General features: G+C 39.7%; 1 protein-coding gene across 1 annotated transcript in view; it reads left to right on the top strand.

Annotated features, from left to right (window-relative positions):
- nrg3b (neuregulin 3b) overlaps positions 1–27,792 on the top strand; it is a 102,050-nt gene that overhangs the window by 48,323 nt on the left and 25,935 nt on the right. The window contains exon 2 of the mRNA XM_080478915.1: positions 20,738–20,811. The gene's annotated coding sequence lies outside the window, so the exon portion shown is untranslated. The remainder of the gene's footprint in view (positions 1–20,737; positions 20,812–27,792) is intronic.

Below are 27,792 nucleotides of genomic sequence, written 5' to 3'. Positions count from 1 at the left end.
AGCGTCATAATCCCTCCTAATTTTTATCAGATTTGCTTTTAAAACATGAAGGGATGGAATTTCTCTCACTTAGAATAACAACGACACATTAACTGACTAAAGTACTCATAGGGCAAACCCAGAGAAAATAACAAATACAGTTAAGAGCCATCAAATAACTGAAAATCATATTTTTTGGGGACTTTTGGAGGAATGCATGCAAAATCCTGAGATTGAACTTGGGATCTTATTGATGTAAGTCAACAGAGCAAACCACTACTTCACCATGAGACCCACTAAATCACTTTCAGAATAATTAGAACTAAGATTGGATATACTGTATGTGTACTGAAAATGGCGCAGCTAATTTTAAAATACAAGGTGAATGAATAAAAAGTAATGAGTTACATCAGGTATTGAACTCATTGTACTTGTATTTAATATCTACATTCAAGGCACACATTTGAAAACAAGGTAAACAAATGTAAATATAAAGCAGGCTTTTTTTTCTAAATAGAAAAATAAAAATAGCCACAAAAATGCAAATTAATTTATTTAAATATTGAACCACACCACAAAAAACAACTGATGTGCAATATATTGTATAAGGGACCAGTGCAATGGAATGTAGTCTTGCAGTAGTAACTTTTTGCAGCTGGTAGATTGCATACAGTTCACATATATAAGTCTGAGTGAATTTAAAATACATGCTTTAGAATAACTCTGAAAGAAAAGCACAAACTGTCACCATTTGTAATTAAATATTCTACCTCTGTGTATAAGTGAATGACTTAATGATGTACCAGTGTGTACTCATTATTTCATCCAAAGGGAGAAAGGCAGGCCACTAACTGAGGATATCTGTTAACGCCTTTCACAAGCGATGGCAAAGTCATCACCTGGGTGCCAACTGGGTGAAAGAGAAGCTATGGAAGCAAAAAGTAGAAAGCAGGCTTGAGCGTCATGAAGTTTCACAGCAGCTGGTCCCCTTAAACCGTCACAGATCTAAAATTAAGCTTCCGTATCGAAGTTTGGTAAAGTTTTGTGAAGTGATTTTTAATTTTTTTTTCTTTTGTCAGGAATGCAGAAGTTGTAATAGCGAATACTGTGCCAGTCATCAAACACACGGAGACAGTCTGCTTGAAACGTGAGCATTTAGGGCAAACGGAACGACGGCAAACACTCAGTTCTGGGTGAAAGAGTCAGAGCCGCATGCGTGGATGAACAGGTGGATCAGTGGAGATAAACCACTGAAGGTTATCCTTGATCGCTCCATGATGTAATCTCATTGCCGCCACTTCAAAGTGACAAGACGAGGTGGGGGAGAGGCGGGAACTGAAAGCCACCTTGTGCTAATTCAGCAGGTGCGCGATTGGTCGTCCCCGGATCGCACGTGCTCGTGCATCAAGGCTGGCTGGCTCCTTGACTGAAAATAAACACGGATTATTTTTTTATTTTTGTTGTTTTTTTCTCCATGCTCGTGTGTGAAATGGTTATTCGCTGGCTGCAATCAAATTGATTTTTGCAGGCATGTCGTTATTCTGTGAGAACAGAAGTGATTAGGGTCCTTGCATAAGTATACAGAGTGTATCTCCCTCGCACACACAAACACACACAGACACACACACACACACACACACACACACACACACACACACACACACACACACACACACACATACACTAGGATATTTGGGCTTCAGGCAAAGCTAATCTGCAGTGCATGAGAAAGTAATTAGTTGCTAAACTGGCACCTCAAATGTGAGATGAACCAGTTTGACATGGAAATGCATGATATTGACAGTTACAGGTGAGAATTAACAATCTTTTGCTTTCAGGATAAGTGCCATCACTCTATCACACGTTAGAGTATTCACTTTACTTCCACAATGTCTTCTTCTCTTGGCTGATTTTGAATTTCATCATTCACAACGTTTTATTTTTATTTGTTCTCATTAATAGAGCTAGAAAGAACAAGCCAAGTAACTGCTGCGTACTGCCGCATCTTGGAATCCAAGAGAAAGTTCAGTTCATGCCAAGAAGAACCACAACTGAAGATTTCTTTTTTCTTTTTTTGTTACCCCGCCACAATGCGCTGCTTGTGATTGGCTGGAAGAGAGGCTGTAGGCAAGAGCATGTAGAGCATCCATCTGACAGATTATTGAAGGCTTTGGAGCTTGTTTTAAATGATTTCCTTCAAAACCTTAAAAAAAAAAAAAAACACTGCCTGCAACATCAAGGTCAAACAAGGGTGTGATTCATGCAGAGATTAATAATTTAGTACAAATAGCAGGCGGATTGATGGATGGATTTTATAGCATTTTGATCTGCACGCGTGTAATCAATAGTTTATTCTTTTATCAGAAAAGCCTTGCTTTATTTCTGCTGTTGTTTATTTTCATTGTGTAAAATCTATATGGTTTGTAGCAGTTTGTCAGATGAAATGTAATCTGGATGTTGGAGAAGTAAATTCAATCAAATGGCTTCAATTAGGAATAGAATAGAATAGAATAGAAAGCTGCTCCTCTCACAGTGCAAATTAACAAAGACAATAGTGCAATATGAAAAGAAAATAGGACAATATAAGAAAGAATCATTTAAAAAGGTTATAGGTTCCCAACAATGCAAGAATCATTTTACTCTTTTTCAATACATAGATGTATATATATTTTCTTTCACAATACACACCACAGGCGCACACATAAATGACATTCCATTGCAAATGGCTCAGATAGCAGCTCTTAAGGTGCAAGTACTTTAAAATAAGTGTCTAAAAAAAAACAAGCTACAAATAGTGAAAAAGTAATAAAGTGCATAAGAATAGTAGCGCAAGATATTGTACAAATAATATTACATTCACTTGTAACAGAGTACAATTTGGGAAATGTGATAGTAGTTGTATCTGAGTACAAGTTTTCTTTCTGACCGTTACAAAGATCCAGAGATGCACACAGACACAAAGACAAGCACAGGTGGTCACAGTCTGAAGAAAAATAATCTAATTGGCAAATTAATAGTTTTGTCGGTTAATCCTAAACTCTTGCAAATATCCTCCTTTTTTATTTCAATTTCTATAATAAGTTCGAATAACAAACATTTTCTGATATTTTTTATATATATTCTTGATTTTTGTAAATTATAAGGTAGAATTAAATAGAATTAAACACAAAAGATTAGAAATCTTTCAGTTCGTATCTAAATTCTGTTAAAATTGATCTTCTAAGATACACATTCAATACAGAACATTCAATAGCTTCAGATAGTAGTTTTAGATGTTTGTCTGTGATATTCAGAGCCCGTTCATCCCTTCATTTCTAATCATAGATTTTTGTTGTTGTTTTGTTTTTTTTTTACTCCACAGAACCTGTCAGGGTATGTAACCACAACATGCATCTATAATATCAGCGCTAATCCTCCACTCCAAACATGTTTGCAGGCCGTGCAGCTGACTCTGTTGACAATGCTATCAGTACATGTCAGCTGGCTATTGAGTTGCAAAATGTTTTGCCCTATCAGCATGATTTGTTGAGCATAGGAAAATCTAATTAGCCACCATCATTGGGGATGGAGCTTGACTGACATTGATGCACTCCACATTGACGGTTTCCCCTCTTATAATTCCCAGAGTCACCCACCCTTCATTTTCATTTCTTTTGCCCATCACTTTCATGTTCATCCTTTTAGCCATGATTCTAAACTGTGACAGAGATAGATATAGTGAATTTAACCAAGGGCTAAACCTGGAAGCGTATCCAGTCAGAACTGCATCGCTGGCGCTCTGCCTCGCCTCAGACAGACGCTCGTTTTGGGTTTAGTCTGCTCGCACGTTTTGGACAGTAAAACAAACCGAGAAGAGAGTCGTTTGGATCTGCTCTGCCATATCTTTTGCCCTCCTCTAAAACGTTTGAAAAGATCCGCTAAATATCACCACTTCTCTCTCCTTATTACTAATTCATGTATTAAAAATGTTGTTTTTTTTAAAAGTCCAGCAAGACAGAAAGGGCACACTGACCACACAGCATGGGATCAAGGGTAAATAAAGCAATAGAGGTCATCTATTTCCGTGTTGGAGCTACATTTGCCTGCACAGGCAGTACATCTCGGCTTCTGCCGGCGATAACAGCCAAACCAGAGGAATTGAATTAGAATTTAATCAATACCAATTCATAGCTGTCCACTGGTTAAAAAATTGCTTTTACTCCCACAAAAACTCACGAATAGGTAAATCATAAAATATCGGTGTATTTAGGGTGCATAGTAAATATAGATCACTGTCCACACGGGAAAATCCATATGGTTGACATCTGCAGTGCGACTGTGGGGCTTTTTTCTCCTGCTGAATTCTCTTTCAATTAGCTCTGCAGCCATAATTTTACTCCACTGCCTCATTTTTCATTTCTAAATGTGAGTGAAATCCATTTCTTAAATCTTTTAGGGGGATTTTGTTTTCTCACCGCCTGAGGACTGTATTTGTTGTGCGTTCCAGCTGGATCTGGAGGCTCAGATTTGTGCTGTGCCAAAGCATTGGCCTCCTTATTGTGTGGTTAATTTTAACAGCACCAGCGAAGTAAACTATTTATCAGGGATGTTCAGTTTCAGATAGGATATCAGGATGCTAAATGAATGCATAACACTGTGTTAAAAGGTTTGGGAGTGGAGGTGAAAAAGTAGATTAAGGCGGCAGCAGAAACATTTGTTATTTTAAAAGCGGCGCTTGAATCTGCGTTGACTGGACTGTTTCTCACAGTTATGTGCAGATTGGAGCTTTAACACTGCCGGTATATTTAGATTGATATGCAGGGTTTATGAATACAGAGTGTGTATGCAGGGCACTCATACGGGCAACTTCATTTCTGTGTTTCAGTATATTTGATCTTCAAGAATGCTTACATAGAATAATAAAGAAGTCAATAAGACTCATTGTTTTTTTAGAGCGAGGTATACATGAACAGGCTTTACTTTGACGTCCTTTTTCTTTGGCTTTGCATGTTGAAGGTTTTTTGTTCTTTCTGTCTGTACATTTTGTACAACGTGCTGTACCTATTAAGGTATTGATGTGATTTAATTGGCGGTTCATACCAGCATGAAATTAAATATGTTGCAATTTTTTATGCAATCAATGTGTGTGCAAAAGTGTTAGTGGGGGGTTTGGAAAGTCAGCAATAAGCAGAGGATATTACTCAGTGATGTGTACATTGACTAAAGTAAACTCATTAGGATTTGATTGAACTGTTACATTTTAGAGCAGTGGTGCATCGCGTCCACATAATGTCAATATTCACAATTTGGGTGTTTTATTGTGGAAAATAGCCAAGAATGTGTAGCTTGTTAATTTCAGAAAAGGTATCGTTTCATCTGTGTGTTGATTTTTGTTTGACTTACCCAACTGTTCCCAGCACATGGAAATAACCACTTGTTGTTTTCCTAAACCCAAAAATCAACGTATAAGTCAACCTATTTTCAAGCCATAGCAAGGTATGAGTGCTATTCTCGTACCTATGGCTCCTACAGCGTGTGTGCTTGCGCATAAAGAGGTCTCACTTTGTGATGACTGTAATTCTCCCAGTGCAATTGCAGCAATCAATTAATGGAGTTTGACACTGTTGAAGGTATCGAAGAGAAACTCAAGCCTTCGGAGCTGTGTTATTTCACTTATTCACGCTGATGACTTGGAGCCATTTAAGACGTATTCACGCAGTCCACTGCAGTGGGACGTTGTGAAGATTTCATTATAAAGACACAAGTTACCATTAGAGTGTGATGACGGATTGCGGGCAGGGTTAAGAAGTCATCCATTGTGTCTGAGCGTGCATTGCGTCTGCTCGCAGACTGAAGAAATGTGACCATCTATTCAGGGCTGGTTGGCTGAAGCAGTCAGATTGATCACATTGGGAGCAATCTCTTCTTTTTTTTTTTTCCCCAGACACTTGTTTGGCTTCTGTTAGGAGGCAGTGTAAGCTGTTCCAGTTCTCTATCGGAGCACACGCCCCTAAACCTCTCGCACTTGTCGGCCGCTTGAAGAGGCAAACATACAACATTTGATGCACTAGAGCAACAGTGGCAGTAGCAGCCACTTTAAGCTCCGCGCACACACACAAGTTCACCTTATTACACTGCGCCTCAGTGTGTGAGTGGTTATAGAGGACCCTAATCCATCTTTTACAGCTGATACTGTAGCTGAGCCAGAGGGTTTGGCTTCGAGACGGTTCATCTCCAGACAAAGCTTTTCCTTGAATGTCTTGTACTCTCTTTGTGCGTGGATAGATATCCATAATTGTGTTTGTGTGTATTTATACGCATGTCCCTTTTGGAGTCCATTAGCATTTGGAATGATGTGAACTCAATCATGCTGAATGTAGCCGACAGGATTAGAGTTGTACAGGCAGATGTCAGCCGCATCCAAAATATCAGACACAAAAGGCTGCAGTGTCCTCTTTTTTTTTTTTCTCTCACACAAAAAAAGAAAAAATGCTTAAAAAATACTGCGTCGTCTCTGCTGGGAAATACAAGTGGGGAAAAAAAAAAAAAAAAAGACCGGCTCTGCTATCAGTAGACAAAAACTCAACCCCCATCTCTTTGATGAGCTCTTGATATGAATGCAGGACGGTGTTAACACCTGCAGCTACTTGGCGTTGTGGTTTTTGCTCTCTGTTATGCATCACAGAGCAGAATGATCCCCTATAAAGTAAAAAAAAAAAAAAAAGATCCTCACTATGTAGGGCAAGACGAGAAAGGGGAAAATGGGCATAACTAATTTCATTGATGTTCATGGACAAAACCCCAGTCTAATCCTGCACGCATGCTAGTAGTATTCACTCACAGCACTCGAGGGCATTCACGGTGTCAAAGCTCCTCACCAATTTTTGATGTAAAAATTATGCTGCATAATACTGTCCCATTATACTTCCGTCTGACTTGTACAGGGAATGTAAATAATGTAAACAGTGAATATAATATATACTAAACCATGCCTTATGGTAGACTTTTTAACTGTGATTTATCTGTTCAAAATTCAAAGAAATGTAAATACCTGCATTCAAACCCTGAGCGCCTCCCACACAGGGTCACATGCACATGATTATTCAGAGAAGCTTCAGTAGGAAGTATGTAAAGCACATATGTCAGTGGGCCGTGACATCTCGTGATTAGTTGGGGACTCAAAATACAAGAAAGCATTAGCAACAATTTTCATTGGGAATATGACCGAAAGATTTGGGTTAAGATTTTCCCTGGACTTTGCTTGCATGTGGCACAAAACTTGCATATCAATTTATGCATTTTTGTCATAGTAAATGCAACGGATGCACGCATGCCGTGCAGCAGTCGCAGGAGGGAAGTTGGCTATATGAAATGCAGGGTCTGTCATCTTGGCTGCAGTCTTTCTGTCCTCTGATGTGAGACAGAATGGAGCTCAGAAAGGAAGTGCTATAAGCTTCTGGATGAAGACCCCACTGACATGCTGAAGGATCTTTTCTTTTTTTTTGTCACACTTTCTAACTCACTCAATCGAAATGTCTTCCGAACATCAACATATGTGAGGCTCTGTAACTCAGGCAAGGAGCTCGTGAACTTCTTGTAATAGAAACTCCTTCATAATAGACTCCAGTAATTGTAAGTTAACGACACTATGTCAGCAGTGAAAATACCCTTGTTCTTATTGTCATGGTGGCTTTAGTTCAGCCTCAAGCTAATTATTTACATTATTGCTGTTGATTTTATCCTTGATTAGCTGACTTAGGTTTTAATCTGGAGAAATTGCTTTTCCACAAATAATATGTCACTTGCATCGTAAATTTCTCTCGATGTTGTGCATTTTCAACACTGTAACAGGAACTCCACTGGGGGCAACTTCAGCATTACGGCCAAAGACGAGATCTTTTACACACAAATTATCTGTGTGAGGAGGGAAAAGCTGGCAAGCTTTTCTTTTATTGTTTGTCTTTGTATTCCATATAAAGAAAATGTGAACTCAAACATCAGATGCTTTTCCAGGGGTTAATGTTTTGTCTCTCGGGGACGCAGATAACGACAGTGTTGAAGAAATCTTGTCACTTTGTGGCAAGTGTTAGTCAAGTGCTTCGAACAACAGAACTGTTTCCTCCCTGCTCTCGCTCATCCTATAATCACAGTATAATCATGTTTTAATGGCAATGCCTTTGCCTTTAAGACTAAATTGCTGGTGTGCAGAAAAACATCCCTATCACCCTGTGATATCCAAAAGATGCCATCATATTTATTTACACACTGAATCCGTCGCCTCGATGAAAGCAATTTCTTCACAGTCCACAGCACTGTTATTGTTTTTGTTAAAGGGAAATGGAGGTAGTGAAAGATTAAAACTGACGCTTTCCGAGTAAATAAAAAGACACGTTGTATTTCTTTATAAAGGGTGCTATTTAGGCATGCAGAAATGGTGTCCATACTCACAGAATCATGATTATTACCCCATATATAGTTGAAAGCGTGTTGAGTAAATGCCTGGCGACGTGTACCTAAGTTCTCCCTTGTGTCCATAAGAAGCTCCACATCTTGAATTTGAGATTTAAAAGCACCAAAGTCATGTTTCTTTCATGTAACATGCAAGTGATCTCCTGCGAAGATCGCCACCTCAAAGACAAAAGCTCCCCATTAAACATAATGTGTCCAGACAAGGCTATGATGTTGCATACATCTTCACCTCACCATTACCGAAGGGGGGGGGTTAAATTATTCAGGTTCCTCTCGCTCCTGCTGTGCCGATGCTGCTCCAACTCTTGGCACCTTTAGCACACTTGACTCACACAGAAAAATTAAATTCATACTTACTCATCCTCAAGCATTGAGTCGTGTTAGCTCCATTTTTTATTTTTTTTTAAATCCATTGTTTAGATTTTAAACAACGGTTAAGACTTAATTACTTTCTCAGTGACTCCGCTCCTCCGGGGCTACGTAAATGATATCGAAGGGGATTAGCTTCTGCACACCTCGTTGACTAGCAGCAAGGTCTTTTCTCTTCCTCTTGTGTCGTCTTTCTTTATTACTGTTTAATAATCACGTTATGTCCTAAGAAGGCTAAAGCTGTAATATGCTGCTGGCCAGGTAACTGTGCCACGGCCGTCTGGCCGTATGATAACAAATAAAAGGATGGTTGAGTACAATATTGTTTTGATGATTCAAATAAACTCATTGGCATCTTTAAGAACAGGAGGGTGAGTCAATCAGTCTAACACTTCCCTTGTAGGTTGGTATAATTCAAAGTGGTTCACAGGAAGACTGATATATAGTGACAAGTCCAGACAAGGAAACAAAAGTACAAGATATCTACAAGTGATTATTAAAATTGAGATTATGTAGTGGGTTAAAATAGCCTTTAAGAAGACAAATGAATGAATTGATATAAAAGGACAAAAACAAGGCGAAACTGATTAAAAACAGCATAAATAAGCTTTAACGTATAACATATGCAAATTAAATATGAATAGGACAATGTATTAGTAAAACTGGAATTAAGACATGGAAGACATACAAATGGCCCTAATTAAGGTTAAAGAGAATGAAATAAGCTTGAAGGAATTCTCAAAACCATATAATAGTTTTCAAACTCCATAATTATTTTCTTATATTTGTCTATCAAAGCACAGAGAATGCTTGTTGGTTCTTCTGTTTGCCGATTCCATATAACTGTACCTTCGTTATCAAGCATTCACTCAGATTGACAAAAATAAACAAAAAAATACAAAATCCAGTTTAGTTGAGACAAATATTTAATTTGTATCCACATATTGTCACCATGTTGCTGACGTGACTTGATGCAAAGCTCCCGGATTAGATCACATATTGGGTAAATTTGTCTTGTGAGTGTTCTTGTATAAGTAGTTCCTGATTTGATGGTGTGTTCAGGAGTAAGTAGAAAGTGGGAAAGTACATCTCAAAGCTGTGCAACTTGTAGCGCCATGGGAAAGTAGGAAAAACTGGAGAGCTCCAAGAGGAATGAATATATCTTTATGATGCACTTGGTAATAAACCAAACGTCTGTCCATACATGCATCCATACCAAATAACCTTAAAATGATGTTTTTGGTTCTCAGTGTGCTGACTTGTATCTTGTCTTTCAAAGTGGGAATTTCCTAATTGATCCTTTTCCAAATTCCCAGCTGCATGACAGTGTAAGAGTAAGGCATAAAAGCTGTAAAATTCAGGCAAGGTTTCACATGATGTTGGCAAAGTAAACAACAAAACCAAAGGTAAGAACCCACACAATAGAAACAGTTTCATGCATCTAAAAATAGGCACTCCTCAGCGAGTGTTTGCTTTTAGTCTCGTATGCAAGTAAAACATTTTCCCAGTAAACTTCTGAATTATGAATCAGCGAAGTGACAGAAATAATCAAATGTGCCTGTAGAGGGTGAGGGGTTAACGGTACATGATGTAGACATCTGGTATTATGCAGGGTTAGAAGTGCAAATCTCATGAATATTTAACCTTTATGGAGTACAGTTACAAGTCATCCTTCTTCTTCAAGGGAGAGGTTTAAAGTATCATTCTCTTCAAAACAGAAGTTCCTATTGTGCTTTTCTTTTAATGCACTTGCATATGTTCAGATAGAGAAAGCGAAGAGAAATCTCAGAAGATGAATACATCCCCTTCAGGACCTATCCCCCCCCCCCCCCCCCCCTTCCACCTGCCTCTCTCTTTCTCTAGTCCGTCTCCCCTCACCCTTTTTTTTTTCTTTCTCTCCGTTATCTCCAGTCTTTTGAAACAGCACCTGTTAGAGGCTCGCTGCCTGGGAGCCCCGTGATGATGTAGTGCACACTCCCGCATGATACAGTGCCAGCTCTCAGCTTCTGCCCCGCTGATGTGCGAGGCAAACAGGCCGGGACGTCTTCATCCTCCAGGAGTTTAATGAGTTCTTGGAGGAGCAAAGATAGTACAGACCCTACCAGAACACAGTGTGCCGTGTCTCTCTTTGTGCCATGTGTGCCATGTGCCCACTAAAATATTTCACTCAGCTGGTTATATCAGATGACATTTGATGGCGAGGTTGCGTGTTTTATTTTTTTGTTGTTGTTCTTGATGAATGAAACGACTGCAGCAGCCTTGTTTACTGTCTTTAGCTGATGAAAATGTAATGATCCCTTCAGCGAAGTTGGGACATCGCAGAAGCAATTACACAAGGGTGCAGCTCAACAAAATGCATTATGCTGTAATCATTATTTACCAGGGAAAAATGTATTCAGAATGAGATCTAAAGAAGGGGAACGATCACCTTATTTAACTCCTCTCACTGTGTATTTACTGTAACAGTCAGCCAGCTCATTAAAAACAGCTCTAATGAAGCTTCCTCTTTACTGTAGTGGCGTTTGTATATGTAATATGCCAAGCTATATATATATATATATATATATATATCGAGAGAGATATAGATATAGATATAATCGCAGCATTGTAGCAGTTTATATACACATGATTCTGTTGTGTCCCCAGCCAATGAATCAGCTTTCTAATGACATGCTTTGTCATTAAGGTAATTAAGTTCCCTTAAAGGTATAATGTCAATTATTCCACCGCTATGATAACTTTATGTTAACAGCCGCATATTTTTTCTATTTTATGAGAAAGGAAAGTTCCTCTGTGACAGCTATTTACCTAGCTTTACCTCGTACAGCATTAAAGTTTCAAACAGAGACACAATTCTGGCAGCTGTATATCACTCCTCTATGTGTGCACTTGCTTGTGTATAAGCAGCTCTCACGCAGTAATAGACATCCATCAAATTCACTCAAGGTATAAATCTCATCCACAACGCCTTCCCAGCTGCACCGCTGAGGAAGACAGATAGGAATATGTATAGGTGATCCGATAAAGGCAGAAGACAGTCTTTATAGGAAGTGTTTTGGCCTTGTATTGTGGGTTTATTTTGTTCTTACTTTTGTACTATCTGGGCAGATTGCTGCCAACTCTTACCTATTCATTACTCCCAGCCCATCAATAACAATGAGAGAGGTGTCAGACATTGATTAGACTTTGATATTGAAAGTGAAGCAGGGATCTTTGTACATGGGTTACAGAGAAGGATGTACTTTTTGTAAATTAAATTAGATCACTGGATGTCTGTTTAGTCTTTTTTCCCGTTCATATTAAATGGGTTTTAGTCAGTCATGCTGACCTTCCCAGTGGTGAAAATGAGGCTTCGGCGGAAAGCAAATGCAGCTTAAATCAGCTGCGTGCCCTCAGCCCCCCCCCATGCTGTATTTATAATCTTGAAGGAGTGCATCATGGACTGCAGCAGGTGCTGTATCTCAAAAAATGAGCACATTAAAATACCACCACATTCACCGACTGGGCAGAGTGAATGGAATTTAAATAATTTATTTTTGATATTTAGCAATTAACATAATGCCATATTGCATCTGTGCTTCAATGCATATGCAAATCTTGATGATATTATGCATGACGAGTAGGTCAAGTTATGGAAATCAGGGGGAACGCCCAATTCAGTAATACTTAACAACATCCACAGCACCAGTTGGTTTTGCCATATGAGACGTGGCAGTGAGTCAAAAGACTGAATGTGTCCTCCGAATGTGGGAAGAACCCCTGCTGCCAAATAATGATTGGCTTTGATAGTGTGACTCAAGAAAGTCACATCCAGGGAGTCATTTAATTAAACCAAAAAATGCTTTTGCCCAACATGATTTCAAATATCTACTCACACGTCAGGTTAACTTCCCAGGTACCAAGTCTTAGCAGAATGCAGTGTTTCTATTCAAGTGCATTAACATGTGACGCATCACTTAACCGTGTCCTGCAGCAATCAGGTAGGAACTAGTTCTCTCGGCCGTAAAGCACTTATTTAAAATAATAACTGTGACATTTGATCTCATCATCCAACTTGTAGAATCTGCAACAGCAGCGGCTCCTTGTCCTTTGAGCTGTGTAGCTATGAGACGACCGCTAAATGTCAAAGGCGGCCAGTATTTTGCACATGCATTGCATCTTCGCTCACTTGACAGTGTGAGCACACCCGTGCACTCATGTGGGGGTGCAAATGCACGACTGGAGATGTGACAAGCACCACCCACAGTGAACACACGGATTCAGTCAAAAAAGAAAAGTATGTTGAAAGGCCTTTGGTTTGTGCTGCAGTGAGAGGTCAACCGAACTTCAATCAAGGCACAAAAAATATAAGCTTTGCCAGAAGTGGTCCAAGACCTGCTTTATAATAGCCTCTATTTTGCCCTCACAAGTGGACCACACAGTATTAGGCCAAAAAAAAACAACAACAACAAAAAACATTGGCATTCATGTGTTATCATAAATGGTTTCATTTTGCCAATCCAACTGCTAAAAACTGGTCAAGTTGTGTAATTTGGGGTGGATTACATTTGATCAAATACTTTCTCTTTGTGACTGAGCCTATGAGCATGTGAAAACACTGGTGTTTAAAACAATACAACAGATTGTAATGATGTCATCAATTGACTAATTTCATCAGGTTAGCGGCACCCCTTGTTAGTATGAATAACATTAAAGTTGTCCTTTCCTGCTCTTGAAGATTCTGTTTCTCATTTTAAAACGGTAGAAATATGCTTTTCAGCTCACAATATATCAGAATACATTAGACTCCAACCTTAAATAATGAATTACTGATGAGCAGCTTGTGATGCTATGTAGATGTGCATAAATTGATGTAGAGTAAATATTCATGAGGATCAGTTCATTTCTTTGTCTTGTGTGCGTTAAGTTAGAAACTCGGACCAATGCACAGGCATTATGCGTTTAATTTTAGATATGCAATAAAAAGTCAAAGAAATGAATCAATTTAATTTTAATCGTTGCTCATTCTTTTGTTGTTAATATCAGTTTCTGGTAGGATTGCTGATAATTGATGAGCTAGATTACTCAACTGAGAAAACAATTTCACCACAAGGCCCATTCACTATCTGTTCTGAAACAGCATGTGCAGTTTGCCCCTTCGCCACCGATTATAGATGTAATTTTCATTTTTTAGTGAGCAGTTTCTCTAGTTACGAATGAACCAAATCAGCTTCTGAGCTAGAATAAAAGAGGCATTCTGAAAGGACCCGTTTATTCTGTTAGATCAGAGTTTAGCCAGGGTATAGGGAACAAATTTCGTGATTATGTTCAAATTATTGTGAGGAAGCTGTATACTAATTTTATACGTCTGGACAGTCTGTACAATGTAATCTACTCTAATCTACTTTTATGTCACTATTGAGTACACACACCTATTTGTAATTAATATTCAAACACTTTATGGCATTTTTTGAGCCTGTAAGTTAATTATTTTATTATTATTTTATAGACTCCAAAGCCCTTTTTGAAAAGAAAAATACAAAAAACTGGATATGTATCTAAAATCCTTTTCCTCACACGTACATATTCATTCATCCATTGATTCAGCTTTGATGCCACTTAATCCAATGCAATCGTGCAGGAGCCGATTGCATCTGACTGAGGGATAAATGCAGGGTGCACCCCGACATGTCACCGATCTGTCACAGAGCAAACCCGGAGAGAGACAGGCGCTCGCACATATACTCTTTCAAACTGACAGGCAATTTCAGTGTCAGCGATTATCCTCAACTCCATCATTGTAAACTGTGCCGTGAAGCCACAGTACATGGTTAGAAGCCCATGCACACACAGGGAGAACATGTATCAATAAGTCAAACCAAAAATATTCAACGCAGATAAAAATAACTAGCATAATTCTTTAGAAATAGTACTTTTCCTTGGAATTATCTTCAGTAGCCTTTCCACCTCCCAAGTTCAGATAGTTGTGTCTTTACATTACATGTAATAGAAAGCTTAAAGATCAGAGCGGCAGTGCATTTCTGCGTCTCGGTAAAAAAAAAAACACCTCTTTGTTGCTTTTAAGGTCATGAATGTATCTTCAACTCAAATCCTCCAACTTTAGCTTCACTTGAAGCCCACATGCTGAGCAGTAAAATTGCCTGTGTGATTTGAAGCGGCTGTCAACATGTGCTGTTAAATGTGAGAAACTAACTTACTCCCTTAAAGATTTTGTTTCACAATTAATCTTGTGAGAGAGAGGGGAAAAAAAAATGTCATTCACAGGCAGAAACAGTTCTGCCAAAAATAAGTTGAAAGCTTTGAGTTAATCTACTCAATAATTGCTCAACACCTCCCATGTTGCATCACCAGTAATAGCATATGGGGTTATTTTATAGAACATGTGGAAGATAAAATGCACGGGTGTCAGAAGGTAAACGAAAGCTCAGTTGACATGATTGCACTCCCTTCCCTTATCTCCTCCTTGAACCTCTTTTCCCTCCCGTCGCACTCAAACCGTCCTCCATTTTTCTTCACGCTAATTAACAGGCGGCATGGTGATTAGTTATGAGGCAGAGCTCCCCACCCCTCCGTCATCCTCCAGACTCAGAGGTGTGCTTTCCCTGTGACTGGAACATGTGTTAAAAGCAGCTGGGAAGTCATAGACAGCTCTGAAGCAGGGGGGGGCGGAGAAAGCATGCTCTCGAGTCTTATAGCTGCTGCCTGTGTGTGCACTTACTACAGGATATAGAAACATATACTCGGGGAAAAAAAAAAAATTATATGTAACTCAAACACACATCAGAGTTCATATTGAGAAATCCCTCTCCCTCCCACCCATCCTTATTTAAACACCAGTGCGCGCGCGCGCGCACACACACACACACGCACACACACACAGAAGCAAAAGCTCTTATTCTCCTGTTTCCCCTTTGGAGATAGAGACCCAAACGCACACTCCAAGCACGTCATTATCTCTTATTGTTTATCATCCATTTAGACATTCAACGCCATGTTCGCACAAACACATTTACAAAGCATTGTTTGCATCTCATTGAGGGGTGGCTGAGCTTATTTCACAGTACTACAAAGATGCTAGGAGGGGAGAGATGGAGACGTAGACAAACAGAAAGCAAGCCCAGACGTAAACAGATAGCCAGACAGGCATTCTGCCTTTGGGTTTGCGATTCAGAATACTAACAAGACATGTCGGCTCACGCCCAGGGATGGAAGGTGTGATCTCGGGCCGTGCCGAGCGATGGGAGGGGAGGGACCATGTACCCTTGAAATGTGACTGGCCATCTTGGGTGCCACCCCGGACTTCAGGGTAGATTATTGGCTGTTTGTGTAACATTCTCCTGCCGATGTCTGAGTTTATGGTTGAATTATGAACAAAGGCATGCCTGGAATTCAACAGTAAAGCTGAAGCAGACTTTTCCCATGCGAGTCCGATACTTTCTTTTTTTGGGGGGGGGGGGGCAAAAAAACATCACTGCCACTAACATGCATTGTGAGATTAAGTTTTGCATTGCAGCACTCTTTATTCCAAAGCCCTCTCCCACTGGAGCTCTGACTTCCTGTCTCCCACACAAAGCAGTGCTAATTCGGTCACTAATCTGATATCTTTGCATTAGTCATTTGGACTGCTGCTTAACGCATCATATGGCATGTTCTTTTGCATATTCCATTTCACAGCAAAACGTTCAATCACGTTTAATGGTCTATCTCCGTGCTGATTAACGATGCTTTTTCAGATGGATATGCTGTTTTACGTTATTACTCAAGACTTCTATTTCATATCAGTTAAATTGTATTTGCTGCTTCTTCTTTTTTTTTTTTTTTGTCTACTATAAAATGCATCGTGAACAATGATCATACGAATCTAGTCAATGGTCTTCAGAGCAGGAATCGCTGCTGAAAGTGCGTGATGCAATAATTAATTAAACCAGTTCTGGCTACAAAACCAATCATCATTAGGTTTTGTGAGCTTGCACACAATGAATATCTCGCTTTGTCTGGTCATGGTATTTATAGTCTCCCTAACTCTATAATTTTGGACTAAACTTTTTTTTTTTTTTTTTATCCCCAACGCTTAGCCCAAATAAAAATCTACTGGAAACTGTGTGTTTTGACATAAAGCGACATAATCTTGTGTATGCGTGTGTACGCGCATGAAAGGAAGATTTGGGAGAGAGTTTAGAGAAAAGCGGGAATTTGCATTAGTCATTTTTTAGGCTGATTAAGTGGCAGAAGTCTGGCTGTGGGAGAGACAATGACGAGAGAATCAACTTCTTTATCCCTCTTTCGTTGCCTGAGCAGGGAACTATGGGTGTTTTGTGTGTTTTGCTTATTACTTTGGAAATGAAATGACACAAAGAGTTTGAGGTTTAAGATTTAGCGGGTTTAATTCGAGGGTGTTTTTCACACATCATTGGAACTGTAATGAGTCCCACTATTTGAAGTTGCCGTAAGAGAGAGATTTTTACTGCCACATAACGCAACATGGCTGTTTGAACGATCGCAGCCTGCAGCCTGTCAGGGGCGCTGTTCACCATGAGGGGCACTCGCATTTCACTTGTTTTTCCCACCCTCCTTTTAAGAAACCTATAATTTTACACCATCCAGCCTCATTAAATAATAAGTATAATAATTGCAATGCATGCACAGTGCAGAATGATCCCTGACTCAAAGCTGCCGGCTTCGTTTCCCGTGCAGAGTTTGCATGTTTTTCCTGTGCATGAGTGGGGTTTGTGTGGCTGCCTCCTGCAATCCAAAGACAAGCTTGCTACGTTAATTGGTGACTCTAAATTGCCCGGAGCTGTGTGTGCAATCGTCTCTCTCCCTTTGTTAACCTTGTGATGGACTTTCACCATGTGTTTGCTGTAATTAGCTGCAGCCCCCCTGCGACCTGAGCAGTGCTGAAGCGAGTAGAGAAGAGTGAATGAAAATAAACTTCAAATTCGGCACAAAATTGATGATGATGATAATAATAATAATGATGATAATAATACCAGCCAGTATTCCATAGACATGCCTCTAAATCCATGGTAATTAATGGTAATGTTTGTTTCCCATACATTTTTTTTTAAGATTTTTATCTATGGTTAACCAGTATTTGTCTCTTACTTTGGAATTATAAAAAACACCTTTTAAGGTATTTTCATACTCAGTCCAAATATTAAACAATTTTGAGAATTCAAAGGTCAACCTTGTACGATTTGTTTCAGACAGACATAGAGCAATTATTCGAATAAAAGTGCAACGGAGAACAAGTGGGATACTCCCGTATTGCACACCATTAAAAGCGTTTTCGTAATTTATGTGTAACAACAGACATAATAAGGAATTTACCATTATAAAAACTTACCTGGAGGTTTTGTCCAAAGGGAACTTTGTGATAAAAAAAAAATAGAATAAGTGGAGGATACCTCTGATATATCTGATCTAGAGGCAGCTGAGGCTCAGTAGGTAGAGTGGGCGTCTTTCAGTTGGACATTTGGACGTTAGATTGCACATGTCAAAGTGTCCATGAGCAAGACATTTTTCCCTCAAACTGCTCCCATGTTGATGGATAGTATGGTAGCCTACTGCTCCTGGTGATAGCATGGATCAAATGCTGAGAATTAAAGAAAATCCCTCTAGGATTAATGAGGTTTCTATTCTATTCTATTCTATTCTAAAATATGCTTTTTAAACCATTTATAATTTTGAAACGTTTGAAACTATCAAGTACAGTGTATAGTAAGAAAATTATTTTTCTCAGAACCACACATGAGCAAAGATTTTTCTCCGTCAACAGAGCCCAATCACTCTTAACAATATTGTCCGTTATTCTAAAGTCAGCATGTAATTATTGAATTAAAGTAATTACTGAGATGAAGGCATGTGTGGCGTATACCTGCATAAATCTGCGGTGGTGTCACTGTCTTTACATTAAGGGCAAGTAAATGAATATACTCCACTTGTATAAGGTTTCACTTCCTCGATAACAGTAGCACGGTTTATTGTGACAGAATTGCAAGGTTCAATCTGCCAATCACTCGTTTTCCTCAAGTGTTTCCAGCTGTGCTCTGCAGTGATTGGTTGATGAGGGACAAAGGAACAGAGCTCAGCAATCGAAAATGACTCATGTAAAATGTTGTTTATTTTTCCAGCATGATTTCAAGCATGTTGATCAAGTCTTTCATTCTCTTTTACAATCATAACTTCATCTATCACTTGTATGTATTAATGACATAATATTTATTTTTTGTGGGTCCGAATTTGATCAGCATCACTTAATCTGCAAGTACCCGCCGCCACCACCACCGCCACCACCCAGCAGCAGCAGGTTCCTCTGGAGCCATGGCAGCACCAAACAGGTGCAAATTAGGAAAATGTGCACCAATGGACGTCTAAATACAGCTGAATTTACATAGCAATCAGCTCCGAGCCGCTCGTGAAGTGAGAGATGAGAAACTGCACATATTGAGCCGGGACGCTCGGAACAAATGAAGCTGAAACTGCAGCTTGAGTTGTAAATACACAGACTTATGACAGGCTTATCACAGTTTTCACTTAGATCCCAGCCACAACTTGTGATCTCCACTGCTGCTCGGTTTGTTTTACATAACTCCCTTGTTGTTGTTGTTGGTTGTTTTTTTGCTGTTTTTTTTTCATTTCTTTTCAAGCTATCAGGTCAAGCCGAGCCACTGAACAGCCCACTTGTGCTTGTCACTCATCCAATACATTACAGTGAATGTGCGATCTGTGGCACCGGTTGGAAGAGCATTTGACAGATATTGATGGCTAAATGTGTTAAGCCAATGCGGTTTACCAAACAATGCATCATCGACTGATGGGGACAGTATAGACAACCCTAACATATCGCTCAGTCATGTACAAGTTAATGTCGGAACGGACACATCAAAGTAAATCCCCCAATTGTCTCCGGTTAAGCCTTAAAAGAGTAGAGGGATGGATCATCCCACTGACTGTGTGCACATTATGGCCAAAAATGCTTAAGTCTCCTCAGGACTGAAAATACTGAGGATTTCACCAAGCAGATTGGTGTAGTGGCCTTTACATACTTTATATGTTTTGTTTCAGGGTATATTCATGGATTTATAGCCGGTTTATAACATGATGCAGGAGTTGATCAGAATAACATATACTGATTAGTCTAAGTATATTCTCTTCTTAGATTAGTCTGGTATAGTCATATTTATTCACATATTATGTTGATTTAAAAATAACAGGTTGGCTGAAGTGCAAGTTGATTAAATACTGACTTAAGTGATGTTTTATTTCGTCAAGGCTGATCTGAGCTAATGCACACACATATACACACACACACACACACATGCATGCACTGACACACGCCTACAGTCATCTTTTCATAAATCATAGAACCAGACATCAAATGTCATAATTTCAGCAACTATATCTATGACAGTTGCTGAGGGATCTGCAGGCATCGACAGTGCAAGCATATTTATTTGACGATGAAGGCAACTACTTGGACAGTGCCAGGACTTTGTTTATGTGAGCATTCCAACCACGTCAGCTTCACTTCTGCGGTAGATCTTCTGCATCGCGCCAAATACTCTCCATCCTGGCACCCCTGTTTCTTCCACTGGGATCTGGCATTCCTGTCAGTCATGTGCTATCAGTGAGGCTGCAGACGCCGCTCAGGCCTGCCCAGACTACCTTCCTCCCGCCTCTCTCTCTTCTTCCCCCTAACACTTACCGTGTATCTCTCTCCTCTACCTCGGCGAGCACTCAACTTTTCACCGTCCATTCATCCCTCCGTCTAGGTTTCCTGTTCGCCACTTTCCCTTATCTGAAAGACTCTCCAGCTGATTGTTGGACTTTGGTACTCTCTGCTTGGTTTGTCTTACTTCTAATCTCAAATCTTGTTCTCTCCCTCTCTCTCTCTCTCTCTCTCTCTCTCTCTCTCTCGCTCTCTCGCTCTCTCTCTCAGGTGTAAGGAGGGCTACCACGGACTTCGCTGTGACCAGTTTGTGCCCAAGACAGATGCTATCTTGTCAGACCCAAGTATGCTCTCTGTTCTTTTTTTCTTTTTTACTCTCAATCTTGATTTATCGATTTCTAGCGTGAAAGCAAATTCAGAACAAGTACACGCTACATGACTCAGAGCATATCGCATCAGTCAAGATAGATACAAAACGAATACTTATAAGAACTCCTAAAGACCATGATTGTATAAGTCTGTTCGAACTGTAACTCCAAAGAACGTACGTCTGTGAGATTGTCAGAGTGGTATTTTTTTCGATTCAGAAAGAATTGTATGGTGAATTCTCTCATTCTTCGTACACAATGAAAAGCAGGATGAAAAATCCCGTAGCTCAATCAGTCTCGCATGGCTCAAGGAGCTCTATAAAATAATGGAACTGGTTACCAAACAAGGATAGAATGATACAGTTTTTTGTTGTTCTTTTGTATATTCTTCCATTCTTCATGTAGGCCAGGGATGAACACTCTTGTCCAGTCACGAACGCTCATGAATCCCATCATGAATATCTACAGAACGCCAATGATTACATTCCTGCTAAAGTAAGAAAAAAGTCGATAACATGCAGACCAGGTGTGTCCACTTCAATCCACTGAGGGTCACAATGAGCCGAAGTTTCTCGTTCTCGACATCAAACCACAGTTGGGCTGAACAGAACTCCAGGCTTTGGTTACGTAAGGAGACATGTTCTTCCATCTTCAAGACCAGTGATTCCCGACATTTTCTTCTGTGGGACCCAAATTTTTATCATTGTAAACTCAGACGACACCCAATTTTCACCCCGATGTACTCAGGTCTAATTTTGTCCATTGCTTCTGGGACGCAACAGTCTATGTATCTCTCTTAGTGCACTCTTTTTTTCTTCTTGACTAATTCACCTTTTTCTTAAAGGACCTGCTGCCATTTTATCTCCCACTGCTTACGTTGCAAGCGCAGCCTCGTGTATACTGCAGACAGCATGTTCACGTTCAACATGGCCATGTCCTCGCAGTATTTTTAAATAGTTATTAAATTAGTTTTTTTTATCAATAAATGTTACACTTTTAATATAAATGTTTAAACTTAGAAGTTTTCGATTTTTAAAATGCCACTTAAAATCAAGAGGGCTTCATGAATCCCCATGAATGAATCTTCGGTGCTCCTCTGATTATGAATCACCATTGTAGACCACTTAACCACTAAGGGTTAGGTCTAGAGATGCTAATTCACCTCAAATGCATGTTTTTTGCAGGTGAACAGTGAGAACATCCAACCGCCACACAGAAAGAACCACAAGTTAACCACTGCACTGTGCAGCCCAAGAGGATGAATAAAATCCAATGCATTCAAAAGCATAGCAGGCTTATCGTATCTGATTGTGTCTCAGTGTGTTGTCGTACTTAATTCATTGGGCCACAGTTGCTTTCAGCTGCTATAGTAGCTACTTCAGACATACAAAGTTAATTACACTATCAGACTGTCAAAATATGAAGGTTTTTCTTTAAATGCCAATGTAAGTAATTATCAAACCAATAAAAACCATAATTCAGTTTTGAGACAAAGAAGGCATCACAAGAGTGGATTTCTTTATTGGCCAACCTAGATGCCGTCATATAGGTACGAGAGAGAAACCATGTGATTTAAACCATCTGTATTTTCTATTATACCCTTCAATCTTCACAGTAGTCTAGTTAAAAGAAAAGGAAAGTGTTCGGTTTCCTATTGTTCAAGAAAAACTGTTCCCCTGGAGTCTTTGAAATCCCCATGACAGCATGGTGTAGTTAAAAAATAAAGCAAAAAGTCAGAGGTACATGGGAGAGGAATTGGAGGCCTCGAGCCTCTCCCACGAGACTGCGGCTTTACAAATTCACATCGTTTCACGGCGTGACTTTAGCTCCTCTGCGTCAGGAGTCAGAGCGAGAAACTTAACTTCTATCGCCTTCTTTTTGAATCCAACAGACCCTCTGAGTGTCTGTTAATGGGGTCGCAAGTCAGTGTCACCAGGCATGTTTTATGCACTCACATGGCGCACAATCTTCACAGCAGGATTTATTTCATCTCCTATGGACAGACATCAATTTCTCCTTACATCCAGCTCAGCAGATCATATTCTTTCTTTGAAATTGAGCTGCACCTTCTGTTAATGTTTCGCATAAAGAAGGACCCTTGGAGTAGCGAATCGATTACAACACATTTATAGAGTATGTGGATTTATCCAAACTATATGAGACGATAAGCGTCAGAGGCGGGAAATATAAAAGAAAACTTGACGGTTTTACGCTCTACCATTCAGAAGACAAAAAATCGAGTTTCAAAGACCAACATCTTTTACGCGTAGGCCCATAAATCAGTTTGATCAGTATGGTGGAAGTGCAACACTTCACAGCAAGAATCTCCCAAACAAAAACAGCAATCCTTGAAGCTACAAGGCTGTTTGCTCAGTTGCTGCGATTAGCGTAGGAATAACATTGTGTTCCAGCTGGATTATAATCCATTTTCATTGTGTACGTCATTAAACAAAGGTAATAGCCATTAGCAGGTAATAAACCATATACACATACATATATTTCCTCCCGACAGTAAATTGCCCTTTTTCTTTCGAGAGGAAGATGTTTTTTTTCCTCTATATTTGTTTACAAAGTTTTTTTTTTGAAGATTTATTTATCTGAAGAAAGTAAAGGAAATGAAAAACAACTGAATATAAGCCCTGTCTCCACTTCCACAATCAATGCATTCACCTGAGAGATTTATTCTTTTCTGAGTGATTCTTTCTTCTTCTCTGCTATTTGGATGCAGATGGTTGGATTATTTTTTTTTTTTTTCAGACCTGAGGTCCTCAAACTAGAGCCCGGGACCCCTTTATGGGCCCCCAGTAATCACAGTGGCCATCCAAGGATTTGCACAAGCAGATTTGCACATCTCAAATAAAACCATAAAGACACATTTTGTGAAGTCGAGAGGAGACTTCAGAAACTCTGGTTATATTTTGAGTGGCCGTGTCCATCAGTGGCGGCTCTGTGTCGGTCGGTCGAGTGCTCGTCTCTCAATTGGCCTTTCTTTGCTGAAGTTTTGCTAAACTTTTAACATAAATTGCTCAGATTTAGTTGTAGTTTTTTTCATTCATCTAACTGAAGGATTTAGGAGCTTCAAGGCCAAACACTGAACTTGTTTACATATCTGCTTTGGGCTTTTTCTTAGTGTTGAAAGTTCATTTTCTTCTTCTTCTTTTTTTCATTTAGTTAATTTGCATCGGTTTGTTTTTGCAACACTACTTTCCTTTAGTCTATGTTGTATTCAAATCTGAATATTGCAATCGTAGCTCAACTGAAAAACAGTGATCCATCAATGAAAATGGTTATTAAAAGAAGTTATAGGTGTATTCATCAATAGATGAATGAGTAATCAACATACAATCCACAACCAATAGAAATGGTAATGCAGCAGCACCTCCACAGAAGGCCTGGCTACTAAACAATTGACTAGTGTTCAATTTTTTCATCAAATAGCTGTAACTGATTACATCTGAGGATTTCAAGGAGGCAATGAAGCCTATTTTGATCTCTGCTGATACCGACTGATCTATAATTTCCCAAGATTTCAGAGGGTTTTGTGGATTATCCTCCTTTCAAGTGCCAAATCATGTGATAACTAACACATCTGCTAACTAACAAAGTTTTCCCTGCTTTTACCTTTTATATTCTAAAATCAATTTCTGTGCACCACCACTGTCAAATGTCAATATTGACTGGCAAAAAAAGAAAGAAAACCTATTTGTACTGTCATTCGCATATCCTTACTGAAGTACAAAGTGAGGCAGAGACTGTCCTGCACATCACATAGGCACCAGAGACAAAAGGGAAAAAAGAGACTCCCCGTCGCATCCTCCGGTTCCACTGCTGTGAACTCAGCCTGGGAAACGAGACGGAGAAAAGGTACCGGCTCTAACGTATTGATGCACAGTGGGGAGTCGGGGGTTCTTTAATTGGAGGCTTTGTGATGTAGGAAGATTGCAGTTAAGAGAATTCACTAGTGCAGAATTAGAAGTTGAAGACAGTTAGTAGTAAACGCTTCTAAAAGCAAAGGAGTTACTTTACCTATTTGTGTAATTACAGATTTCCTGTTTACATGGTGAAATAACTCTGTAAGAATGACTTATCAATGTAAATAGAGCTCAGTTACCGTCTCAGTAATCCAATAATAATGCAGCAGTCAGCCTTGTGCGGGTCAGCATATCAACTGATAAAATTATTTACTCATTAAGTCTAGTAATAAACTGGAGGAAGATGTTCGAGAACAAGCAGCAATATATCCTGCAGGAGAGACGGAGACGTCTTATATAAAGATGAGCAAGTTGCATCTGTATCACAGCCATTGTGGATACAGATTAAAGTTAGTTACTTAGTCAGATATCTTTGTTGCTTTCAGGAGGACTGAGGTCCCATTATTTGACAAAGATCGACTGAAAATATAATGTTTTTTGCGTTTTTGTTTCAGAAAAGTTTCATGCTTAGACAGCAATGTTTTGAAAGCGATTGCTGTACACGTAGAAACAACATGGCAGTTGCTGTTGCCGTGTTTATGTAATAAAACCACCCATATTTTTCTTCGTCGTACTGCTTTAATGCGAGTAAGTGTAACCAGTAACAAGCTCAATAAAGCCTAACTAAGGCTCCGTTTACACAGTTTCATGCGTTTTTGTTTCAAAAACATTTGTGCATATGCGCAGTAGCAGCATTTCGGAAAGGTTGCATTTTCCCCTGCTTTCAGGGAGATGGATCATTTTCAAAAAGTTGCTTTTCAGTGGCTCCAACCACCATTGTCATTATTACCTTCAGCAATGAAAGTTAAAACCCAAAAAACTGCGTAAAAACGTCTCATACAAAATGGATGGGAGAGGCACCTCATGGAGGCGATCAAAGGAGATCAGTGTCTGTTGCCTTGGAGACGCTCCCTGCTCAGCGTTTCACACAGTGATGTAGCGACCTGAGCTACCGAGTTAACATCGATATGAGCTAGCGGCTAACATGCTAGCGATGCTGACTCATAACCGCAAACAAATGTGGCGTTTGCGAGTGCCCGTTCCAGTTATTATATCATCATCATCATCATCATCATCATCATCATCATCATTATGGTTATTGTTTTGTGTTTTATAATCACGTTTCATCACATGATATACGTAACATTTCCTGCAGCTAGTGGTCATCAGGGGGGCTCGCACAGCCGAGGGTACGGGGGGAATGCTCAGTGAATTATTGGCGAGAAGAGAGAGGTGAGACGGTTCCCAGTTTTGCCCGGCAGCTGATTGAAAGAGAGAAAGAAGGAAATCCTCTAATTTGAACTATTTATCTCCTGTGGATATTAGGCCTGGGGTAAGTACCTACACAGGATATTGAGCTCAATACTACACCCACACACACACACACACACACACACACACACACACACACACACACACACACACACACACACACACACACACACACACACACACACACACGCACTGGCTCCTCGGTTTCCTGCTCACCCAAGTGAAGGAGGGGATTAAGGATTTGATTCACTCCTGCCATTGTCTCTTCCACCTGCCAGATTCCTGCCTCTTAATCGGGCCAAAAGCATCTGACACGATGCACAGGTATTCTCCAAGCTTGCTCAAGGCTCCCACAAGGCGCCGTAAATGATTCCCTGAGGTGCTTTGAGTTGCCAGTGCGAAGGATTGGGAGGCTGCACATATTATGATTGGTGAATGTGTGCAGACAAGGCGATGCCAGAAGAAGGGATGTGTATCAGAGTTGTAATGACATCATCTGCACAGCCTGTGACAGTCGGGGCGATTTAGAGTGGGAAAGTGTCGGCTCTTGCCACGGATAATCACAGGCAAAGGTTTGAATGGATAATACAGATCAGGCAACATCAGTGAGATGCCGCATTCATTTCTGTGGCTTTGCCAAGTGTTTGTGTGAGTCGGTGACAACAAAAGCCTGGTTTCAAAGGTGGAGGATGAATGGTGATCTTGAAGGTATAGCCGCCTCTTGGCAAAAAGGTATTTTGTCCACCAGTCAGATGCGATTGCCTCTAAATTGTTTGAATCATTAGTTTGCGAGTTGCAATAAGTGTGACTGTTATTCAGAAGGAACACATAAAATAAGCAGGCATGTTAAATAATCCTTCCGGCTGCAGGCTTGTATTCAAACACAATGAAACCTGCCTTTTGTCTTATTGCAGGAATTAATTTATTGTTTGATTCGAGGAATTTCAGACCAGCTTTGAGGCGGTTTTTTCTCTTCTCATCACTTTAATCACAAACTCAAAGCCCGTCTTGCAATTATAGGGTGAATGAAATTGAATATTTATTTTAACTTTTGCAAGTCTGAATGCATCCCATAAACTTCCTTAAATATAATTTAAGGAAGTTTGTTAACTGTGTGTCTCATTTTAATAATTCACATTATGAAGGGCCCTTTTCTCAAATCACACCGGTTAATAGAGTGGGATAACTCTGCAGTTATTATGATCCATTCATCAAATCATTAATTTGTCTTTGTACCATCAGGATCTCCCTCCTGTTCCTCAGCATGTTGTTATTCTAACACATATTTCCAAAAAAAACTAAAGCTGAAGCACTGATGGATTTCTCCTGCGCTCCAATCAAAATGACATTTTCCTGCTTTTATAGTTGTCCATTTTTTTTTTTTTTTAATCTGTCAGGGCTTGGCAAGTCGTATTCTATTCAAAACTCAGACCACCTCAGTCCGAAAAGCAATTACAAGTGAGGGTTTCATTTTAATTTAAATAAGATTACATTACAGTGGCATAAAAAGGGGGCACTGTCTGGATGGGAAGAACACGAGTGCTCCCTTTTATCTGTCCTCCCAGCACTGGGATTGTGGGCAAAGACTTAACTGTATGAAGAAAGACTCTTTGTGTGTGCACGCATGCACATGCGTTCATGGGCACGTGCGTGTGCAAAAGACAAAGGTTGTATAGACAAGGGTATACTCGATGGATGCACATTCACATTGCGC

Source organism: Lipophrys pholis (assembly GCF_963383615.2).
Source record: "Lipophrys pholis genome assembly, chromosome: 1".
In the NCBI taxonomy this organism is placed as follows: domain Eukaryota; kingdom Metazoa; phylum Chordata; class Actinopteri; order Blenniiformes; family Blenniidae; genus Lipophrys; species Lipophrys pholis.
The sequence above is the reverse complement of the archived record's forward strand: the minus strand, read 5'-3'. Positions and strand labels throughout refer to the sequence as shown.